Consider the following 23,632-nt stretch of genomic DNA (forward strand, 5'->3'; position numbering starts at 1 on the left):
GATTAAGGATAGAGATGGAAATGTGTTGATTGGTGCCGGTAGTGTGCTAAATAGATGGAAAGAATACTTTGAGAAGTTGATGAATGAAGAAAATGAGAGAGAAGGAGGAGTTGAAGAGGCAAGAGTGATGGACCAGGAAGTGGAAATGATTACTAAGGGGGAAGTCAGAAAGGCACTACAAAGGATGAAAAATGGAAAGGCAGTTGGTCCTGATGACATACCGGTAGAGGTATGGAAGCAATTTGGCTGTGGAGTTTTTGACCAACTTATTCAACAGAATACTAGCGGGCGAAAAGATGCCTGAAGAATGGAGGAAACGTGTTCTAGTTCCCATTTTTAAGAACAAAGGGGATGTTCAGAGCTGTGGGAACTATAGAGGAATAAAGTTGATGAGCCACACAATGAAGTTATGGGAAAGAGTAGTGGAGGCTAGACTCAGGACAGAAGTAAGTATCTGTGAGCAACAGTATGGTTTCATGCCTAGAAAGAGTACCACAGATGCATTATTTGCCTTGAGGATGCTAGTGGAAAAGTACAGTGGTCAGAAGAAGGTACATTGGGTCTTTGTAGACCTAGAGAAAGCCTATATCAGAGTACCAAGAGAGGAACTGTGGTACTGCATGCGTAAGTCTGGTGTGGCAGAGAAGTATGTTAAAATAGTACAGGACATGTATGATGGCAGCAGAACAATGGTGAGGTGTGCCTTAGGTGTGACAGAGGAATTTAAGGTGGAGGTGGGACTGCATCAGGGATCAGCTCTGAGCCCCTTCCTGTTTGCAGTGGTAATGGATAAGCTGACAGATGAGGTTAGACTGGAATCCCCTTGGACCATGATGTTCGCAGATGATATTGTGATATGCAGTGAAAGCAGGGAGCATGCAGAGGAACAATTAGAAAGATGGAGACATGCACTGGAAAGGAGAGGAATGAAGATTAGCCGAAGTAAAACAGAATATATGTGCGTGAATGAGAAAAGTGGAGGGGGAAGAGTGAGGCTACAGGGAGAAGAGATAGCGAGGGTGGACGACTTCAAATACTTGGGGTCAACAATACAGAGCAATGGAGAGTGTGGTCAGGAAGTGAAGAAACGAGTCCAAGCAGGTTGGAACAGCTGGCGAAAGGTGTCTGGTGTGTTATGTGACAGAAGAGTCTCTGCTAGAATGAAGGGCAAAGTTTACAAAACAGTGGTGAGGCCGGCCATGATGTACGGATTAGAGACGGTGGCACTGAAGAAACAACAGGAAGCTGAACTGGAGGTGGCAGAAATGAAGATGTTGAGGTTCTCGCTCGGAGTGACCAGGTTGGATAGGATTACAAATGAGCTCATTCGAGGGACAGCCAAAGCTGGATGTTTTGGAGACAAGATTCGAGAGAGCAGACTTTGATGGTTTGGACATGTTCAGAGGCGAGAGAGTGAGTATATTGGTAGAAGGATGCTGAGGATGGAGCTCCCAGGCAAAAGAGCGAGAGGAAGACCAAAGAGAAGGTTTATGGATGTGGTGAGGGAAGACATGAGGGCAGATGGGGTTAGAGAGGAAGATGCAGGAGATAGGCTAAGATGGCAAAAGATGACACGCTGTGGCGACCCCTAACGGGACAAGCCGAAAGGAAAAAAAGAAGAAGAAGTAAATGTTTTCAAACATTTATTCGTGTGTAATTTTTATATAATTTTCATGTGCAATACCTCTGAATTGAGTTCGGCACAGTGATTGAGCTGGAAAGTGTTGGCCTCACAGTTCTGAGGTCCTGGGTTAGATTCCGGAGCCGCCTGTGTGGAGTTTGGATGTTCTCCCCCTGCCTGTGGGGTTTTTCTCCAGCCATTCCAGTTTCCTCCCAGATCCCCAAAAATATGCAACCATATTTCGACACTCTAAATTGCTCCTAGGAGTGATTGTGAATGCGGCTGTTTGTTTCTATGTGCCCTGCGATTGGCTGGCAACCATTTCAGGGTGTACCCCATCTCCAGCCTGTTGACAGCTGGGATAGGCTCCAGTACTCCTGCGACCCCCGTGAAGATAAGCGGCTAAGAAAATGGACGGATGGATGGATGGACCTCTGAATTAAATTACTAAGTACAGTTTATCTTGTTCTTTATTTAAGCAGAGTGTTTATAGTCCAACTGTGGATAATGTTGGATTACAGTAGAACATTAAATATATTTTATAGAATAAAACTTTTGCCTCATTTTATACTACTGTATGTTAACACTGGTCTTTATGGTGTTAAATGAAGGCCCAAGTATTTTTTTTTTACTTGATATTTGGGTTAAAAGTTTGAGAACCACTTGCCTAAAGGCTTTTAAATACAAAGAGGTCATAGCTAGATATTTTATAGACACGAGTGCCTGTTCACGAACTCACTTGCTAAGAACTACAGGTTCACAGACAAATCTTTTTATCCTTTTTGAGCATTGAGTGGATTATGTTAAACATTATCTCCTGGTACACTTTGTTTTGCTTTTGTATTGTAACATATTCCCACTGCAACATCTAATCATGCAACAGAGAAGCTATTCTTTTAATTCTTTCCTGGGCATGCAAATTCCGCAGTGGAGGATCAGGTGAAATGGAATCTTAATACTTGGTAGAGTGGTTGGTGTTTCACTTTTTCGTTGCAATACCACTGGGTCTTGCATATAGCCTGTAGCACCTACCACATTGTGAAGAAATGTCTGACAATTTTAGTGGTTTATTGTTGTGGGTTCAGCATAGCTCAATTAATCATGAACAAATTAACTGCAATTCTATCATAATTCCACCATTTTATTGTGAAGGCTCCATTGTGTTTGAGACCAACAGTTGACCATCAGGTAATAAGAAAAAAATTGGATTTTTAGTGAATGATACAGTATAATACAAAAAATGTTTTTTTTAATGCACTTAAGTTTCCCCAGCTGTTTTTAGTTATGTGATTAATTTTGTCAATGGCAATTCTTTATGTTCTTGTGGGATTTAAATTATACAATGCAATAAGACTTTCTGCAGTTGCAGGACACTCAGTCCAATATGTGGCAACTGCTGAGACCAATACATTTTGGACTGTGATGCCAGGAGTCGAGTGGTTGTCAATCAGTCTTAGCTCAAGGGGTGCCATATCAGCAGCCTCTATCTTCCAACCTTCCAACTTTGATTCAATACAATCTCCACATTTTTTCTTCATTTTTATTGGAGTTTGGCAATCCTTAAAAATTGATAGGACACCTCTGGTGTAAGAAACTCTAATGAGATATGAAAGCAGTAAATTGATGCTTTTATTGTTGAAACCAACTTGAGGCTCTGGTCTTTGTTAGTCCTACTTCAAGAAGTATCCTAAAATTTTGAATTGCACAAAACTGGACAAAAAAAGGCTTGTATCCAACACATCTGCGATTTCCTAAAACTAAGAGTGACATATTAATTGCCCTAAGGGCCCAATCTCAAAGCACATTTTAGGCCGAGAGCCCAAGTGGGTAAACATTATTGAACAGATTTTTAGACAAGACATGATCTAAAAAAATCTGCAAAAGCTATACAAATTTTAAATAGTAAACTGCTAGAAATAAACTGAAATTGTAAAGAAAAATTGTGCTTTGTAGTAAAAGTTAGAATAATCTCCCGCCCAACCCATTTTCTGAGCCGCTTATTCTCACAAGGGTCTGGAGCCTATTCCAGCTATCTTCGGGCAGGAGGCGGGGTGCACCCTGAAATGGTTTCCAACAAGTTGCATCCAATCAAATAAAAATGTTACTTTGTAGTTCTGCTATCTGTCAGGATTGGATACTTGGCATCTTTTCTTGACAATATGTTTATTTATATGTCGAGAAGATTCTGTGTTGTGGTGGTTTTCAGGATGGACCTCAGCTGTACACCCTCGAGGTGTGATGATGCATTATTAGATCATTGTATTGGTCAGAGAGACGTCAGCATATTTGAGATAGGGGATATTTTATTTCATGAAGTGCTAGATGTATATTTGAAATGGAAAGGAGATTACTATACTTAACTAAATTCACTTACGGTAGGAACAAACTGCAATGGACAATCAAAACCGCTGAGCGGATTGACGGCCACTAAGCATGCTGGGCAGTTCAGTTACCACCTAGATTGTACTCCAAAAGATACACAGCGTTTGAGCCGCATGTAGGCAGAGCTACAGAATGATTGATGCCGGCTTTTCGTGTAGCACAGCATTTTGGGATTTGTAGCTTGTGCTCATCATCTCTTCACATCGCATCATTATTAAAACACATAGTGGAATATATATAAATAAATATATATAAATAAATATGGAATCGGAGGAAGATTTATTTCAAGCATTCTTTGCTGGAGTTATAAATATATCATTTGGTTGTGTTATCATGCCTCTTTATAATACCGTTCAAGGATAGTATAATTGTTAAAGTGGTATCGTTTCTCATGTGGTGGCACGGTAACGCAGCTGTAGCGTGTTGGCCTCACAGTTCTAAAGACCGGGGTTCAAATCTTGGCTCCACCTGTGTGGTGTTTGCAGGTTCTTCCTGTGCCTGCGTGGGTTTTCTCCAGGGACTCCGATTTCCTAACACATCCCAAAAACATGCATTATCCCTAGGTGTGATTGTGAGTGGGGCTGTTATTTATCTCCATCTGACCTGCGATTGGCTGGCAACCAGCTCATGGTGTACCCCGCCTCCAGCCTGATGAGAGCTGGGATTGGCTCTGGCACCCCTGTGACCCTGGTGAGGATTAACAAAAATGGATGGATGGATGTCCCATATGGCAAGCATGTTGTAGCCAAAAGTACATCTGTATGGCGTAAGTATCATACAATACGTAATGACGACGGTGGAATTATAAGAAACAAAAACAATAAACATGACATCACATTAATGCCAACATCCCCCCAACGCAAAAATAAGTGCCAGACAAACACTCAGTCCTGAAAACTTTAGCTGACGTTATTTGGAAAGCATGATTCAAAATCCAAAGTAAATTAACCAGGGTACTTCTTTTTTGCTGTCAATATTTGATCTTTTTCTAACTTCAGCAAAATGCCAGGTTTCACAAAACGCTGATGAGTAGACACTTACAGTATTACTTTGCGAATTTCGTTGTTGCTCTGATCTCAGATGGCTGGAGGTCAAGAGGAGAACTACTTGTCTTTTCGTGACCATATTATTGCAGAATAGGAGATCAAAAGCGTTGTTTTTCAGACATGCCTCCTCAACAGTTATGACTGATGAGTTGAGATCAAAAGTCTGACAGAAACTTTGGAAGTTTTGAGCGACAAACTCTACAGGTACATCTCAATAAATTAGAATATGGTGGAAAAGTCAATTTATTTCATTACTCCAATATTATATCGATTCATAGATCATTTTACCCTTGAGGCTATCTGTGTACGCACATGTCACTTGCTGCTTTGTGTTACCACAATAATTAAAATGTATCGAGTCCTGAAAAAGTGCTGTCCATTTGTATTTAGAGAATGACAACCCACACTATTCTGCCTCTAATTGGCATACACCAAGACAGGACTCATTCTTTTGCGGATAATGATTCATTGAAGCCCTTCAGAAACACAGGCATATGTGCGTACGGAATTCTGTGGATCTGTGGAAGTAGATTTGCCGTGGTTTATGCATCCCTACCCGTTTTTGTGCATCTCATACGTGGAACGCACATCAAACAAGATCCATGTAAATTGATTAAACACTTGTGAAAATACTTTTCAGAGAGCAAATGCCCGCCTAATTTCAATACTAAAAATGACATTCAGTCTCCTTTGAATGTTTGTTATGTAATATTCTAGTTTCTATAAACGGTGAATTTGGGGTTTTTGTTTGTTGTAAGATCTCATTGTCAAACTTGCACAGTACATATGAAAACTATAATGACAAAGTGTGTGTAATGCATCTCTTGGAATTTCAGTTTTTGAATTGAATTACCGAACTAAATTAAGCTTTCTAATTCTAATTCTAATTCATTGATATGTACCGCTTAACTATACTGAAAACTACTGAAACTGAAAAGTGTAGAAAATGCTTTCATAGCTTGCGGGTTAGTATAACTTTTGTTTTCTAAGGAGCTATTTATCTGTAATGTATAAAGAAAAAAATTCTGTGTGCCTAAGAATGCACCACAGTAGATGGGTGATTTCTCCATGAGATTTTATTTAAAGTAATATTTTTTAAAGACTTTTAAAATGTTTTTTTTTTTAATTAAAAAATATTGAACCATGACACCTAAATAATGTATGTGTGCGCCGCTCCATCAGACAAGTATGTGATTGTTCCATACGTAATTTAAATTCATATTTGAGGGAAATTTGTTGAAAAGGTTGATTGCATTTTCCTCTTGATATAACCAGCAAAGATTGGCGATCCTGGTCTGCCTCTGTGGCGTCAGAAGGTCAGCCACATTTCATAAGTCTAATTAAACAGGATAAATGGGCATAATGAAACCTGATAAATTAGAAGAAGTTATCAGGGGAAGCTGTAGTTCTGTCCGTGTTTCTGCTGAAGCGTCGCTCCATTTATTCCAGTAGGCTGTGATTATTCACAAGGGGTAGTAATTAGGAGGGAGTCATGGGTGTTTTATGCTTGGTAATTGCATGCATTTACGCAGCACCGTTTTAACTGGGGGGCAGTACACTACGGTACCTTCGTTAAATCAATGGGAGTCTGTTCCAAACCATGTTGCATGGAAGCCATTTGAAAACACTGATTTTGTTAAACATCAATCTGTCGTCATTTCGCAGGTTTTAGTGTGGTGTGGGCTTCACAGTAATTATCATTGTTGCATTGAGTTTGGATGCTGCATTGAGCCTATCAGCAGAGAAAATATGCATTGTTATTATAATTTTTTTTCGTTCTAAACACAAACTATTTTGAAAATCAAAGCAAATGATAGTTATGCACACTTTCAATAAATTCACAGTTTCAGTGAAGAGTGAATTCTCCTTTTTGACTCAGTTGTACCCAGGAAAATGTGCATAATAGAATAGCTGCAAAAGCAGAATTTGAATAACTTGTAATATTTATATTATTGCCCCAGTCCAACTTTTTTACATCTGATCATATCCCAATATTGTATCCTTGAGTTTTGGCTGCTACCAATATTGGCTCGATCGAAATATCAGTCGTAATCATGCCTATTTTCTTTATCTATGGTAGTATGGAATAATAGTAAAACTTGATCAAGTGATATTACTCAGAGATCACTATTCAGGAAAAGGAAGTAAGAGACAATCTGACCTATGTACCGGCATTATGAATCAATGGGTTACATGAAGTGTCTTTAATCATAGGATCATAGGAATGTACAACAATTAAATAACATAAACAAATGTTGTATTAGAAAATCCTTAAAAATAAATAAGAAAACCAATAATAACAAAAATTGTATTTACATTGCAAGATAACCACTGGTTAACTTCCACATGAGCATATCCCACAAGTGTTCCAATCTACAAAAATTCACATTAGATATATAAAACAATTTCCAATAAAGTTGGAATGTTGTAAGCAAATCATGTTAAACCTATACTCAGTACATTACAAAGACAATATATTTTATCTTCAAACCGATCAACTTTTTTGTTTTGGCAAATAATCATCCATCCATTATCTTAGCTGCTTATCCTCACAAGGGTCGAATGAGTGTTGGAGTCTATCTCAGCTGTCAACGGCCAGGAGGCAGTGTACACCCTAGACTGGTTGCCAGCCAATCATAGGGCACACTGAGACAGACAACTGTTGCACTCACAATCACACCTAGGGGCAATTTAGTGTGCCCAATTTATGTTGCATGTTTTTGGGTCGTGGGAGGAAACCGGAGTGGCCGGAGGAAACGCACGCAGGTACCGGGAGAACATGCAAACTCCACACAAGTGGGTCCGGGATTGAATCCGGGACCTCAGAACTGTGAGGCAAACAATTTCTAGCTTACCCACCGTGCCGCGCAAAATAATAATTTAACTGATATTTTATGCATGCAACACATTCCCAAAAACCTGACACAGGGTCATATTAACCACTGTTACTTCAGCTTTTCTTTTAACATCTTTCAATAAACATCTTAGTCTACAAGGTAGAAATGATGGCTAACGGAATGGTAATAGTATACAAAAGTGAACTATGTTTCTCTGAGCAGTAAAACTAGCTCATTGTATGTCCCTTGTTTTTAAACTTATTCAAGTTTAAAGTCATTTATGTTTCACTTTCCAGTAAGAGGCTGCTTGCTTTAAAAACCACTAACCCAAATATGACTGTTAACATTTCCAATCACCTTTTGCACTTAATGAGTCAAACATATTGTGCCATTTGGAAGTGTTGGGCAGGCTGTTCAAAATTATTTTTGCCTTGAAATTCAGGAGTATCCATTTAGATTGGAATGACTTGTCGCCAAGACCGCATGGAGGGAAAGCCCGAGAGCATCTAGCACCAGTCGGCAGCTCCACCAAAGACTGCTGCAGCAGCTGTTTTCCTGAACACTTTTTACTAATGTGCTTCTAAACCTGATGGGCTAGAACAGATTGTACTTGTTACATTCTGTTTAGGTGACTATTACCAGTGTATCACAAGCTGAACATCTACAACAGGAAGCAGCCTGGCACCTTGAAGATGTGTTCAAGCAAAACTAAGACACCGTATGAGATAAGATGGCAGGAGACTGGAGAGCCTTATTCACTGCCACTCTGCACACAGCTTTCATCTGTTGCTTTATTGTAAATTGCATTTTCTTTCCAATTTGAGCCTTCATTCTAATAGCAAAGAAAAGCAGTTGAGGATGTACATTGGGGACTTTCATGCTCACGTATAAATTATCATAATATTTAATTGGGTGCATTAAATAAAGGGAGGTGAGGTGTCCCAGTAAGACACAAAGTTCTCAAAACCTGTGAGGTAGTCATGGACAGCAGCTAAAGGGTGATTCATTTACATGTATTTGCTTCCTATCACATGTAGTGATAAAAAAGATGCACTGTAGCAATCATGACTGTTCATTGTCAGGGGCACTCCAGTATAATCCATTCATCTGCGTCCAAATCAATGATATCAGGCAAATACTTACCAGGCAATGCTGTTTGTTTCACCATCACATAAACTAAGTACACAAATGTGTGGAGTCCCCACAAACTATTTATTCAAACTGATTCAAATAAAACACTTTTCTAAGCACTCGAGTGCACCTTATAATTTCATGCAACTATTCATTATTCTTTATTATTATTATTATTTTTATTATTCATCCCTCCACCCATCCATCCCTCCATCCATTTTCTTAACCGTTAATCCTCACAAGGGTCGCGGGCCATCCTGGAGCCTATCCTAGCTGTCAACGGCAGAAGGCAGGGTACACTCTGAACTGGTTGCCAGCCAATCGCAGGGCACATTGAGACAAATATCCACACTCACAATCACACCTAAAGCCAATTTAGAGTGTCCAATTAATGTTGCATGTTTTTGGGATTATGGGAAGAAACCGGAGTGCCCCGTAGAAAACCCGCACAGGCATGGGGAGAACATGCAAACTTCACAATGGTGGAACTGGGATCAAACTCTGGTCCTCACAACTGTGAGGCCAACGCTTTCCGGGAGCCTCACCGTGCCGCCCTTCTTCTCCTTATTATTACTGTTATTACAAATGGCCGCAGTATGAGCTCTCCAAAGTCCATGTGTTTCATAATTTGAAGCAGACATACTCGTAACTTCTAACATGAAATGACTCTGTATGAGGAGCCATTTATGTTGCTCTGAGCCTGTAAAAGTCTGTATGATGGTAAAAGGACATGTTCCCACAAAGCTCATAATGTTACCAAAGCATATATTCGTATCTATATATATATATAAATATATTTTTTATCAATCTTCATCTCAAAACATCCAGTTCATAGTCCAATGCTACTTACATGAACTCCCTTTTTGATGTGCATTCGCTTGGTCTTTTATGACTGTGGTGTACATTTGGACTGTGCAGCCACTACAGGTGCTTATACATTTTTCCTTCTTTGCAGTCTATATCACAATGCTTGCCACCGCTAGTACCGACAGTATCTTTGGTGGCATTTACAAGCCAAATAAAAACACATCCATGGAGGGGCCCATTGGCTGGAACCACCAAATTCTGAGCCCCCATCCAGAAGCCTCGTAAAGGGCCTCACCATCAACCCTCCGCCGACTCACATGAGCTGCAATATAATGATTCCAATCCAGTGTGTCGCAGCACAGGCGAGACACAAAAAATCCAATTTCACCCAATTGGTCTGAACATGATTTACCGACTGTGAATAATGTAGTTTTATTCAACTATCTCCTATTGTGGTCATGAAGAGAAAAAATAATAATAATAATAACACAGTGAAAGACTTTTACATTACAGAAAAAAAAAATTAAAAAGCTGAAACATTTCTAAATTCTAGAAAACAAATTTACAAAAAAGCAATGAAATTCTTATGTTTTAAAGAACAAATGAACAGAAACTGAACCACTTTTACATTTCGCAAATCAAATTAACAAATCGTGAAACAATTTAAGAAAAATTTAAACAAATCATAATTGACACAAAACAGAAAGGAGGAAAAAAAATCATATATTTTACATTCATAATGAATCTTTAAAAATATTTGTCTTTTTTTTAAAATACAGTTCCAGGTCAATAAAGAGGGTTAGGGTTAGTGCACAGAGAACCGGAGACTTTATGTCCTGAGGCAAATTCCTTAAAATTCCAATGTTAAACTTAATTGTATGGCCCAAATATTATTTGCATAATATATAATGTGTCTGCGAGGTTATAACTGTATTTTTGCCTCACTCTACAAGGACTAAGAAAGTCGTTTTTGATAGTCATCGTAGTTCAAGATTAATTTCCATTATACGGTCTGTGGACCAGTGTTAAATAATGATGCACAGAATTAATATGAGATGAAGTCTGTATTAACATATTGAAGTCAGCTGCATATTCACACGGGATGTTTTGCTAATCTATTAAAAACTGCTTTATACTGTATGCTGTATGTGAAGAGTCATTCTACCCCTCCTGTTACATCTGCATCAATCAGCCATAAACACACAACCATATAAATCAATGAGATGCTATCTGTAATCCTATCTGACATGATAATCTGTGTTGTGATGATCTGCAAAATCATGATCAACAATTGCCAATCACCGATTAGAGCTGCACAGTGCCCAGGCCAAGCCTGTGAGTGGAGCTCAATGCTGTTAACAGTTGTTTCTAAAATGTCTTCACCGCTACATCAGCGGAAGACGGCAATCAAATTCTGGATTATCATTGTAAAGACAGAATATTCATACGGCTCACAAGACCACAGACGACCACTTCCCCTCAGGTAATACTGTGGAGTAGGGGTGTCAATCACGTTCTTCTCTCCTGGGCCGATTTATAGTTACGGTTTCCCACAGAGGGCCTTTAGGACTGTAAAACAATATACAGTGCAGTGAATCCTTCTTGATTTCTGTGTTTTTGCATATCTATGATGCACGAAGGTGTCACGGATGAGACTCGGGGGTGGACCCAAATGCACGACTCAGGTGAGAGGTAAGCAGTGCGGAATAAGCCTTTATTCGTTCCAATGTCGGTTACCAGGGAGTCAGTCCAAACAAGCAGCAAGATCAGTAACGGCAGGCTTACGGGGTAGGTCGGGAGACAGGCGTTGGTTGGTACATGGGAGGTAGACGTCAGGAGTACGGTAGTGCGGGAACGAGGCATGAGAGGCAACGATCTAGCAGAGTAATAGTCCTCCCCCGGGTCCTATATGTACTAGGTCTTAATCAAAGGTCATGAGGCGCAGGTGTGCACCTTCAGATTAGCTGGCCACGCCCAGCCCTGGCTGGAATCCAGGAGCATGACAGAACCCCCCCCCTCAACGGCCGGCTCTGGACGGCCCAGGAGCATCAGGGTGAGCCGCGTGAAAGTCCCTGATGAGGGAGCGGCCCACGACGAAGCGGGAGGGGATCCAAGAGCGCTCCTCCGGGCCATATCCCTCCCAGTCCACCAGGTACTGGACCCCCCTTCCTCTACGACGGGAAGACAGCAACCGGCGCACAGTGTACACCAACCCACCCTCGACCATGCGTGGGGGCGGGGGGGATTTGAGCGGAGGAGCCAGCGATGATGTGCGATTCGGGCGAAGTCTGCTGACGTGGAACGTAGGGTGCACCCTCATCGACCTGGGCAGTTTCAACGAGACGGCGACCGGGTTAATAACTTTGGAAACCGGGAACGGGCCAACGAACCTGGGAGCAAGTTTGCGGGATTCCGTCCACAGCGGGAGATCTTTGGTGGAGAGCCACACTCGCTGTCCCACTCTGAGCTCAGGTGCGGCCCTCCTCTTGCGGTCTGCTGCGGCCTTGTAGGCGCTGCTCATGCGCAGCAGTGTCCTCCGAGCTGCTTCCCAGGTCCGTTTGCAGCGTCGCACCACGACCAGGGCCGACGGAACTGTGGATTCTGTGACCAGTGGAGGAAACAGGGACGGAGGATACCCATGCACGACATGGAATGGAGCCATACCTGTTGAAGCGGAGGGTAGAGAATTGTGGGCATACTCCACCCACTTGATGTGCTGGCTCCACGTGCTCTGGACCCTGGATGCCAGACATCGAAGACCGGTCTCTAATTCCTGGTTAATCCTCTCAGTCTGGCCGTTAGACTCTGGGTGATGACCCGATGTCCGACTTGCTGAAGCGCCGATGAGGTTGCAGAACTCCTTCCAGAAACAGGCGCTGAATTGTGGACCCCTGTCCGAAACGATGTCCTGGGGTAGGCCGTGGTAACGGACGACCTCGTCTAATACCAACTGGGCTGTCTGCTTGGCCGACGGGATCTTCGGAAGCGGACGAAGTGGACCATCTTGGAAAAACGGTCCACTATGGACAGCACCACTGTGTTCCCTTGAGAAGGCGGCAGGCCGGTGATAAAGTCCAGCGCGATGTGTGACCACGGACGAAAGGGGATGGACAGGGGTTGCAACTCAACAACAGGCCGTAGGCGGGAAGTCTTATTGGCAGCACACACCGGGCAGGCGTTGACGAACTCCCTTACGTCCTTGCTGAGGTTAGGCCACCAGAACCTTTGTTCGACCACTGAACGTGTCTTCGCCATACCCGGGTGGCAGACCGTCTTGTTGGTATGGGCCCAGTTGATGACGTGTCTCCCCGCAGAGATGGGATGACGAACAGGCGGCCCGACGGACAATCCGCGGGTGACGGTGTCTCCCCCAGAGCCTCCTTCACCCGCGACTCGATCGCCCAGGTGAAACCGGCCACGAAGCACCCCGCTGGCAGGATAGTAGCGGCGTCTGAATCCGTGCGCCCTCCCTCGTGGATCCGCGAGAGTGCATCCGGCTTGCCGTTTTTGGAGCCTGGGCGGAAACACACCTGAAAGTGGAAGCGGGTGAAAAATAGGGCCCACCTGGCCTGACGGGCGTTCAACCTCTTCGCCGACTTCAGGTATTCAAGGTTCTTATGGTCCGTGAAGACAATGAACGGTACTTGCGAGCCCTCCAGCCAGTGCCGCCACTCCTCCAAGGCGCTCTTGACCGCCAGCAGTTCCCTATCTCCCACGTCGTAGTTCCTCTCTGCCGGGGTCAACTTTCTAGACAGGAACGCGCACGGGTGGATCCTTCCATCCCTGGGACTCCTCTGCGACAAGACTGCTCCGATTCCTGAATTCGATGCATCCACCTCCACCACAAACTGGTTATCTGGGTTCGGAATAATGAGAACGGGCGCAGTAGTGAAACTTGCCTTGAGCCTGCTGAAGGCCTCCTGGCAGGTCCCGGATCAGTCGAAGAGGGTATGTGGCGAGGTGAGCGAATGCAGAGGAGCGGCCACGGAACTGAAGTTCCTTATGAATTTCCTATAGAAATTGGCAAATCCCAGAAACCTCTGTACGTCCCTCCTGTTGGTGGGGGTAGGCCACCGCAGCACCGCGTCGACCTTCCCGGGATCCATCCGTATCTCTCCCTCAGCCAGGACGAAGCCCAGGAAGGACACGGATGCCCGATGGAACTCATACTTCTCCATATTCACGTATAATTGGTGCTGCTGCAGACGCCGGAGCACCTCTCTGACTTGTTGAATGTGAGAGGTTAGGTCTGCTGAAAAGTTGAGAATATCATCCAGATAAACAAAGACAGATCTGTTCAGGAACTCCCGAAGCACGTCGTTGATGAAGTTCTGAAAGACGGCCAGAGCGTTAGTCAGTCCGAAGGGCATCACCAGATACTCATAGTGCCCTGTGGGGGTGTTGAATGCCGTCTTCCACTCATCCCCTTCCCGAATCCGCACCAGGTGGTAAGCGCTGCACAGGTCGAGCTTGGTGAAGATCCGGGCTCCCTGGAGGAGTTTGAATGCTGTAGAGATAAGCGGCAAAGGGTACCTGTTCTTGACTGTGATGTCGTTCAGGCCTCGGTAGTCGATGCAGGGTCGCAGCGTGGAGTCCTTCTTCTTGACAAAAAAAAAAACCCGTACCGGCTGGTGCGGATGAGGGGCGAATGAGTCCGGCTGCCAGCGAGTCCTCGATGTAGTCCCTCATAGCTTGATGCTCTGGTCCGGTTAAAGAGAACAGTTTCCCTCTGGGAGGAGAGGTGCCTGGCAGGAGTTCAATCGCGCAGTCGTATGACCGATGTGGCGGCAGAGACTTTGCTTTAGATTCAGAGAAGACCTCCCGTAGGTCATGGTAGCAGGAGGGCACTGCGGTCAGGTCCAGGGCGGTACTAGGTTCTGTTAGCCGAACCGGCGCAACTTGAATACCCCTGTCTCTCCGGACAGCGACACAGCGACTGAGACAGTCCTCTCCCCAAGTCTTGATCTGACCCGTGGCCCAATCTATGTGCGGATTATGTTCTTTGAGCCACGGGCTGCCCAAGATGATGTCGCTACTACGTGCGTCGAAGACATGAAAGCTAATACGCTCCGAGTGAGCGTCCGGGAAGCTCATACGTAGCGTCTGAGTGCAATGTGTAACCCGACAAAGGAACTTGCCGTTGGCGGCATAGGCGTGATGAAAACGTTGCGTGGGAAAGGTTGCTGCCCCCAGCTCCTCGACCACGCGGGGATTTATCAGATTTGCTTCCGACCCAGAATCAATGAAAGCCGTCACAGAGCATGAACGGGAGTCCGTTCCCAAGGTGAGGTGTAGAAGGGACCTCCCTGACCCCGTCGCGGTGTACCGCACACTCACCGGAGTAGCGATCCTGATGTCAGAATGCCCTGGTCGAGTCGGGCAACGGGCGATCAAGTGTCCCAAATGCCCGCAGTAAAAACAGCGTCCCTCTCGTCGCCAACGTAAGCGCTCCTCCGCTTAGCTGCCGAGCCCCTCCACTTGCATGGCTTCCGGTGAAGCTGACAACACGGGTGCCGGGAAGCGGAAACAACCGGACTGCGACTCTCCCTCTCCTCCTCCCTCAGGCCCTCCATCTGTCTCTGCACGGTGAGGAGCTGGTCCACCTTGAGGGCCAATGCGATGAGGGAGTTAAGCGAAGGCGGAAGATCCATGGCCACGAGGTGACCACGGATCGGTGGGGACAGTCCCTCGTAAAACGCGTCATGGAGGGCTTCCTCATTCCAGCGGCTCTCGGCAGCCCGAATCCGGAACTCGATGGCGTAGTCGGACACGCGGCGACGCCCCTGGCGAATTGTCATGAGTGACAACGCCGCCTGGCGTTCCGGAGCCGCATACTGGAACACCTGGGTGAGCGCGCAGACGAAGCTCGCCCATGAGCGGCAGGTCTCCGAGTTACGGCTCCACTCGGCGGTGGCCCATGCCTCTGCCCTCCCTGTCATGTGGGAAATGACGAAGGCGATCCGGGAGCGGTCCGTGGGAAAAGCGGGGGCTTGCAGCTCAAAGTGGAGATCGCACTGCGCCAGGAAGGGCTTGACGTTACCGGAGTTGCCTGAGAACCGCTCTGGTCGAGAATGCGGAGTGATGGTGGCACGGGGAGGCACAAGAGCAGCCGCGCTAGCTTGGGAGGCTAGCCACGGTTGCAGCTGGGTGCAGAGCTCCTGGATCTGGTGAGTCATACCCTGGAGAGCAGCCTCTTGCTCACCCAGGCGTTTGCCCTGCACTTGCAGCGCACGGCGAATGGCTTCAGAGTCGGCTGGGTCCATGTTCTTGGCTAGATCGTTCTGTCACGGACGAGACTCGGGGGTGGACCCAAATGCACGACTCAGGTGAGAGGTAAGCAGTGCGGAATAAGCCTTTATTCGTTCCAATGTCGGTTACCAGTGAGTCAGTCCAAACAAGCAGCAAGATCAGTAACGGCAGGCTTACGGGGTAGGTCAGGAGACAGGCGTTGGTCGGTACACGGGAGGTAGATGTCAGGAGTACGGTAGTGCGGGAACGAGGCATGAGAGGCAACGATCTAGCAGAGTAATAGTCGTCCCCCGGATCCTATATGTACTGGGTCTTAATCAAAGGTCATGAGGCGCAGGTGTGCACCTTCAGATTAGCTGGCCACGCCCAGCCCTGGCTGGAATCCAGGAGCATGACAGAAGGTTTCAAATCATCAAATCAGTTTTCATGTCACTCAGAGACAACCCAAGGAAATACAAAATGCAGTTTTCAAATGATGATTAAATTTCTTAAGGCACAAAAAAAAAAAAAATCTGAACCTATCTGACAATCTGCGAAAATATAATTGCCCCCTGAACCCAATAACAGATTGTGCCACCCTTGGCAGTCATAACTGAAATCAAGCATTTGTGATAATTGGTGATGAGTCTTTCCCACATTCAGGAAGAACTTTGTCCCAAAATTTGGGAAACTGTTTCACCCACCATAATGGAAGGTTTTCTAGCTTGAACTGCCCGTTTAAGGTCACACCACATCATATAAATTGGATTTAAACCCGGATTTTAAATTAGCCACTTCAAAACCTTAATTTTAAATTTTTTTTAGAGCCAAACGGAGGTGGACCTGCTTGTGTGTTTCAGATTGTTGTCCTCCTGCATGATTCAAGAGCTCTTGAGTTTGAGGGCACAAACTGATGGTTCCATCAATCTTTGCAAATTGTCCAGGTCGTGTAGTAACAAGCAGCCCCAGATTAACACACTACCACCGCTGTGCTCCACTGTTGGCATAATGTTCTTTTTATCAAATGCTGTGCCATTTTTAAACCAGATGTAATAGGCCACACACCTTCCAAAAAGTTACATTTTTGGCTCGTCAGTCTACAGAATATTTCTCCAAAAGTCAAGAGCAGGGGTGTCAAACCTCCGACCCGCACACCGGAAGGAGGTTCGATCAGGTCCACAGGATAATTTAAAAGTGAAAAAAATGCATAAAAGACATGGAATAAATATTTTTAATAAAATGCAATTCATTGATTATCCGCTGTTGGGGGCTTTGGGGCAAACCGTTTGATCAGAGCAGAAGATAACAGCAGTCTCAGTCTGTCACTGAGACAGACCCAACACAGGAGACGGTATCAATGCGAGTTACGACTTTATTTTTACCCTGGTCTCTACCATTCCCCTACACCCTCATTAGCCAAAATGTCATTATACAAATGGAGAAAAGTAGATACTGAGTTTAGAATTTTCAATGAAAAATGGACCATGTCGTATTTATTTATAGAAATCCAGGGATAACCTTTGCGCTTTGTGTGTTTGCATCAATTTTCGGTATTGAAGGAATATAATATTCGACCCAAAAGACTTCAAATATTTGGGGTCAACAATCCAAAGCAATGGTGAATGTGGTAAAGAAGTGAAGAAACAGGTCCAAGAAGGTTGGAAAAGCTGGCGGAAAGTCTCTGGTGTGGTATGTGACAGAGGTGTCTCTCCTAGGATGAAAGGCAAAGTTTATAAAACAGTGTTGAGGCCAGCCATGATGTACAGATGAGAGAATGTGGCACTGAAGAAACAACAGGAAGCAGAAAGAAAGAAAGAAAAGGCTGATGGATGTTGTGAGGGAAGACATGAGGACAGTGGGTGTTATAGAGGAAGGTGCACGAGATAGGCTTAGATGGAAAAACCCCTAACGGGACAAGCCGAAAGGAAAAGAAGAAGAAGATAATATTCGACGCCACTACGAGACTCTTCACAGTGACAAATATGACGGCTTGCAAGGACAAGTGAGAAGAGATAAGATCAACGAATTGCAGGCGGTTCTGAGGAAACAGCAGTCAACTTTCACCCAGAGCCGACAAGTCAGTGAAGCAGCGGTAAAAGCCAGCTACCGAATTGCATTAGCATCAAAGCTGTATTCCGACGGTGACTTTGTTAAGCGATGCATAATGAAGGCGACTAAACTTATATGTCCCGAGAAGCAATAAGCTTTTCCCAATATTAGCCTGATGAGGAATACTATAGCAGAGAGGATTTCGGACCGATCAGAAGATTAAGACTGCCAATTGAAACAGGGAGTCAAGTCATTTATTGCATTGTCCGTTGCAATTGGCGAGAGCACTGACATCACAGATGTGGCACAACTGGCCTTATCTATTCGTGGAGTTGATGAGACATTGACTGTAACCGAAGAGTTTCCTGAGTTGCTGCTGATGATGGACACCACAAAAGCCGAAGACATTATTGGCTCTGTCGTTGGTGCACTGGACAGAGTTGGAGTGGACTGGTCCCGTGCTATCAGCTTGGTTACAGATGGCGTACTATCCATGGTTGGAAAGAAAGCCGGTGTCGAGACAAAGTTCAGAGAAAAACTACAGCCCTGAACGAAGGAGATTTTTTTCTGGACATTTCATTGGACCTTGCATTTTTGGTGGATATTACTGAACACTTGAACAATATGAACAAAATATTGCAAGGCTGCAAAAATGTTGTCATGCAGTTTTCTGACAACAAACCGGTACATGCATTTAAGTTGAAGCTGACTTTTTGGGAGACGCACCTGGCAAGTGGTGACCCTGCTCATTTCCCCAGTCTGAGAGATGCGTGTGTGACCAGACCTGTTGCGGACGTGAGGCGGTACAAAGACAAGATTGCAGGAATGCTGTGAGAGTTTGAGAAACTTTTCAGGTGTTTGGTGAACTTGAAACAGAGTTTTCAGTTTTTCGCTCACCTTTCACAGTTAAAGCTTCTTATCTGCCGGTCAAAATCCAGCCAGAAATAATTGATTTGCAATGTGATGCAGATTTGAAGTGCAAATTTGCCTCCGTAGGTTTGGACAAATGTTATCACTATCTAGTACCAGGGTACTGCAAATTAACAGCCCTGGCTGCTTATTGTGCATGCTTGGGACAACGTCCCTTTGTGAACAAATTTTCTCAGTAAAAAATATCAATAAAAGAAAAATGTGTTGAAGAAATGTTCATTAAATATGTGGCCCTCAATGTGAAATCAGTTTGACACCCCTGTTCTAGAGGATCATCAATATGTGAAGAGTTTGTTTTCAAAACGAGACATAGGCATTTTTTTCAGATTTACGAAACTCGCACCAAAATTATCCATTCGGAGCTGGATAATTTTGGTGCGAGTTTCGTAAATCTGAAAAAAAATGCCTATGTCTCGTTCTGAAAACAAACTCTTCATGTTTTTTGGCTAATGTGAGACAAGCCTTTGTATTCTTTGCTGACAGCAGGGGTCATCTTTAGATGTTGTTCGAGGTTCTTTTGTGGATGAGTTGTCAACGCACAGTAATTTTAGTTGGTTGTCCCCTCCTCGGAAGGTTTGCCACTTTTGCCAGTTTTCACCATATGTGGATAATGTCTTGGACAGGGGCTCGCTGGAGCCCCAAGCCTTGGAAATGGCTTTGTAACCTTTATCAGACTGATGGTTTTCAATAACTTTCTTCTCATTTCTTTGGTTCGTGGCATGATGCATTTGTTCTTGAGATCTTTTTGAGATGCTATTTCAGCGATTTCTTGATTCAACAAGTATGGTGGTAATCACTTTTGGGTGTGGCTTGTGAAATTGAACTTGCCTTTTCCAAATTTGTGCTTAGTTTGAGTGGCTTTGTGATTTCACAAGGGGGAGGAGGCATTACTTTTTCACAGAGGGTCTCGAAGGTTTGGATTTTTTTGTGCCTTAATAAATTAAATTGTCATTTGTTTCTGAGTGACATTAAAATTGGTTTGATGATTTGAAACCTTTGTGAATTTCTGAAAAATTTATAACATTTACATTAAAAATGAATGAATTATTACATTTTAATTTTGTGTTTAATGAGAACAACTGAGCATCTGAGATGGTCTATATATAAGTTTTCCTCTTCTGCACATTGGATGAATCTGCATATGCACAAAGTTGACTATTTCACTGTCGTCAAACCAACTTTTGTTATTTTTCCAAGTAGAAAGTGTATGGCTGTTGTTACTTTTTTATTTAGACATTAAGGGTACATTAGAACTGGCACGTTAAATGTGCAAAGCATTGTGCATTACTTATTCACACCGAGTGGGTGATAATCAATCGGTCATGGAGGGTTAAAGACTGACTCACTGAAGGACTTCCAATACTTAGTAAGAGTAATAAAATTTACAATGAAAGTGAGAACTGTTAACTTTGTCTGTGAGCCGGTTGAACATGTTGAACAACTGACGTAAAGTAGTAAGAAAGAAAAGTTTTCTTTCTCTACTTATCATTACTGTGGTGGGAGCAATGGTGTGTGTGTGTGTCTCACTCATTTTCACAGAAATGCACACGCACGCACATGCATAGTTGCTTTTATAGGCCACATTCGTCAGTGTAGTGTGAATGGTGTTCTTGTTTTTACAGTTAGGAACTTTCTGTATTGTGATGGCATGTCAAGTCTGTACTGATTTAATAATAACTATGGTGGTGTAAAGAATTCTCTGATATATTATACGCATGTGACCTCTCCTAACATAAAAGAGTCCAACTCTCTCCAATATGTTAGAACTGGTCATTTCTATGGATGTTGAAATTCTATCAGTTGACATTAGGGATATGGCAATTTATGACAATTTTTGTGTGTTTTTTTAATTCAAGATTCATACAAAAATTCGGACAATCTTAAGAAAAGATACATAAAGGAGAGTACCACCACAAGGTTTATGGAGAGCGTAGCTGTGCCAGAAATTGTTAATGGTGAGACAGTTGATGAACATTTCCTTAATTTCCCATGGACAATCTTAAATGTCATGAATGCTGTCGCTTCGATAAAAAATGTGACTTGAACACCTTGGAGGAGCAGTCTGATGGTAAAGACCTTTGCATCAAAGTGTAGGAAAGCAAAATGTAAAAGGAGAAAAACTTACCTCTAAATTGATTATGACATCTACAAAGTCTTTTTTATTTCAACCAAGAGTTAATCAGGGCTAGACAGCAACACTTTTCTGAAATCATCTGTAAGAACTTAATCAATAATCATGCTCTCTTTATTGTGGCTGACAAGCTCACAACCACACAGAATCAGATAACAGTAAGTAAATGTATATACAGTAGTAGTAGATAAATGCAATAAATTTGTTTATTGTAGTGAAAAAAATACAATCCAACAGGTTAACAGGTTGTCAGTGGTATGCGAGCTTCACACGAGGCCCAGCTTTGAGCTAGTGCAAGGAGGCATTGCCATTGAGGCTGATCTCCAGCGGGTCTGCATCACCTTGCCGTGAGGTAGGATCTTTCAGCTGGACCGGTTGGTCGGAGGAAACACCGGCACGAGGGAGCCCAGGCAAGCGGCCATGGTGTGGGAGAATGAAGACAAATCCAGACCCAGACCAGACCCGATCCGAGACAAAGTGTGGCTCTGGCCTTTTTGTACATGGAACGGAAAAAAGGGGGTTCTTTCACCAGTGTTGTTCTTCTGTGTCACCACCTGGTGAGACCCCAACTCCTTGACCGTTACTTTTCATTTTAGGATTAATTTTGGTTTTAAACCAGCGGTTATAAAAAGTTTTGATTATTGGATTTCACATAACGAGACCATTTTACGCCCCAGCATTGACTACTCCCACCCTCATCTCTAACTCCTGTGATGAATATTTGTGTGTTATAATTGCAGATTGACATAACAATGTCACTGTTTGCAATGGCATTCATGTGGAGATTTTTTTTTTTCCTACTTTCAGTTGGCGGAGTTGACAACAGATTCAACATCAGACATTCAAATTTACAGCAACTCAGTCCCTAGTGGAGTTCATTTTAGTGTGCTTAATCTGTCCAGTCTTTCCTGTGATGATTTTGCTGGTAATCCAACTTGTGTCTGAGCGCCAAAAAAAATGCTTGTCTCCTGATTCAGTTTGTGTTGGTATGCCTGAGCCCAATGTCCGTGGAGTCTGGCTTTGCTACTGCTGGTGTACAGGTGAAACTCTATTTTATATCAGCAAAGAGATGTCGGCATTGCTTGTTTTGCTCAGTTTTATTACCACAAGCTTATTGTATGTATTCTGCACAAGATGGATATACATGGTGTGAAAGAAACAGACAAACACTTCCAGGTAATGTGAAGATAAAATTTTGATGAACTGAAAGTTCTGTCTTTGGGCATTCGCAAATTTTAGCTACCTGGTTTAGGTTGACTGTTGTTAAATAATATTTTATAAGTATGTTCCTTCAGAGCTTCATTTACATTTGACGAGTTCTCTCAGGTGTGGCATGGTGGCGCAGCTGTAAAGCGTTGGCCTCACAGTTCTGAGGACCAGGGTTCAATCCCGGCCCCACCTGTGTGGAGTTTGCACGTTCTCCACGTGCCTGCGTGGGTTTTCTCCGGACATTCCAGTTTCCTCCCCCATCCCCAAAACATGCAACAATAATTGAACATTCTAAATTGGCCCTAGGTATGATTGTGAGTGCGACTGTTGTCTGTCTTCATGTGCCCTGCGATTGGCTGGCAACCAATTCAGGGTGTACCCCGCCTCCTGCCCGTTGACAGCTGGAATGTGCTCCACCCTTGTGAGGATAAGTGGCTTAGAAAATGGATGGATAGTTCTCTCAGAATGTGCTTGTACAATCCAATCATGCAGAGGAACTCAGAAATGCATTACACTTATTAAAATGTGCAGTTCTTGGCACAGCTGGATTTCCATGTGTGCATTGTGAATTTCAGAGGGTATGTTTTCCCAGTCACCATATGGTCCTGTGTCAGGCCCTCCACCTGTGCTTCGGATGCGCCTTCTCCCACTCAGTCCCTCTGTGTTTACTTTGGATTCAGAGGTGTGGGAGTGAGGCTACCATCTGTCAGCCATCACCAACATCTATGGCCGTCTCCTCAACAATGCTAGAATGCAGATTCTTTATTTTTTACTTAGTCATTGTGTCATTCAAGTCACCTAGAGCTTTATCAAGTTTGATTTGGTATCATATAGAGTTTTTTTTTGACCAGGTGGAGCACAACTCTCCTCCGGATATTTCATTTAATTTTCACAGACTGAATGCACTGAACATGAGCCAAATCACGCAACCTCACAGTTAAAAAAAGAAAAAAAAGAGTCACATTAAGATGGCCTCACAACACATACTCTACAGTATTAACGTTCACAAAAAACATTACTACAATGTCCATAATTCTTTATTTATTTTTAAAGTGTGCTGACATTATGAGCAACAGCAACCAGCAACTCATATTAGTCGTTATTAGGACTCGCAAATTATTACCAGGGGAAATTCCCTCATCCTTTCACCATGCACAAGAAAAAAGCAGTACAGATTTGACATTTTATTTTGACTTCATAAAAGACTGTGAATGGGCCAGATATGGCCCATACTTTGCAAAGGAGGGCCTTGAGGATGATG

Source organism: Syngnathoides biaculeatus, chromosome 4 (assembly GCF_019802595.1).
Source record: "Syngnathoides biaculeatus isolate LvHL_M chromosome 4, ASM1980259v1, whole genome shotgun sequence".
In the NCBI taxonomy this organism is placed as follows: Eukaryota; Metazoa; Chordata; class Actinopteri; order Syngnathiformes; family Syngnathidae; genus Syngnathoides; species Syngnathoides biaculeatus.